At 62.0% G+C, this 1499-nt stretch overlaps 1 protein-coding gene across 1 annotated transcript in view; it reads right to left on the bottom strand.

Moving 5' to 3' along the window:
• The window catches only part of LOC130587692 (proto-oncogene tyrosine-protein kinase LCK-like), a gene marked incomplete at its 3' end in the record, with an annotated part of 12002 nt that overhangs the window by 6333 nt on the left and 4170 nt on the right, over positions 1-1499 (bottom strand). The gene's annotated exons all lie outside the window — the stretch shown is intronic.

The raw sequence follows: 1499 nt of genomic DNA, 5'->3' as shown, positions 1-1499 counted from the left end.
TTTTTTGGTGGTTGCGTCTTTGTGCAACCGAATTTCTTTGTGCGCGGGGGTTTGGGGTCCCCAGGAAAGGTTTTGGGGTCTCCAAGGAGGATTTTGGGGTTCCCAAAGAGAGTTTGGGGTTTTCATGGAGGATTTTGGGTCCCCAGGAAAGGTTTTGAGGTCCCCAAGGAGGATTTGAGGTCCCCAAGGAGGATTTGGGGTCTTCAAGGAAGGTTTGATGTCCCCAGGAAAGGTTTTGGGGTCTCCAAGGAGGATTTGAGGTCCCCAAAGAGAGTTTGGGGTCTTCAAGGAGGATTTTGGGGTCCCCAGGGAGGATTTGGGGTTCCCAAGGAGGGTTTGGGATCCCCAAGGAGGGAGAGGTTGAGGTGTTTGGGGTCCCCAAAGAGAGTTTGGGATCCCCAAGGAGGGTTTGGGGCTCCCAGAGAGGATTTGCGGTCCCCAATGAGGGTTTGGGGTCCCCAGGGAAGGTTTTTGGGTTCCCAAAGAGAGTTTGGTGTTCCCACGGGGATTTGGGGTCTCCAGGGAAGGTTTTAGGGTTCCCAAAGAGGATTTTGGGGTCTCAAGGATTTGGGAAGGGAGGGGTGCGGGCAGGTGTCCCTGTTTGTCCCTTTTTCCCGGTTTTCTGTAGGGTCTGTCTGTCCCGCCCGCTTTGTCCCCGGTGCGCGACAAAATCCGGGCTGACCCCGGTCCCGGTGCTCGGCGGCTCCACCGGAGTGGCCTTGGGACTGTCACCCGGCCTGGCGGTGGCACTGGGCACCGTGTCCCCAAACCTGGTGTGGCACCGGGTCCCGGTGTCCCCAAGGCCGCCATGTCCCCTTGTCCCCAAAGCTGCTGTGGCACCGGGCACCATGTCCCCAAAGCCGCCATGTCCCCGTGTCCCCAAAGCTGCTGTGGCACCGGGAACCGTGTCCCCGTGTCCCTAAAATGCCATGGCACCGTGTCCCCGTGTCCCCAAAGCCATCATGGCACCGTGTCCCCAAAGCCACCGCGGCACCAGGTCCCGGTGTCCCCAAGGCCGCCATGTCCCCGTGTCCCCAAAGCTGCTGTGGCACTGGACACCGTGTCCCCGTGTCCCCAAAGCCATCATGGCACCGTGTCCCCAAAGCTGCCATGTCCTCGTGTCCTTGAAGCCGCCGTGGCACCGGGAACCGTGTCCCCGAAGCCACCATGGCACTGTGTCCCCAAAGACCCCGCGGCACCCTGTCCTCAAGGCCGCCATGTCCCCGTGTCCCCAAAGTTTCTGTGGCACCGGGCACAGTGTCCCCAAAGCCACTGTGGCACTGTGTCCCCGAAGGCCCGGTGGCACCGGGAACCGTGTCCCCAAAGCGACCGTGTCCCCGTGTCCCCAAGGCCGCCGCGGCACCGTGTCCCCAAAACCACCATGGCTCCGTGTCCCCAAAGCCGCGGTGACATCGTGTCCCCGAGGCCGCCGTGTCCCCGTGTCCCCAAAGTTTCCGTGGCACCGGGCACCGTGTCCCCGTGACCCCGAAGCTGCCACG

This window comes from Malurus melanocephalus, unplaced genomic scaffold, assembly GCF_030028575.1.
Source record: "Malurus melanocephalus ecotype Western Australia unplaced genomic scaffold, MMel_1.1 scaffold_2270, whole genome shotgun sequence".
NCBI lineage: Eukaryota > Metazoa > Chordata > Aves > Passeriformes > Maluridae > Malurus > Malurus melanocephalus.
This window is presented reverse-complemented; position numbering and strand designations above follow the sequence as displayed.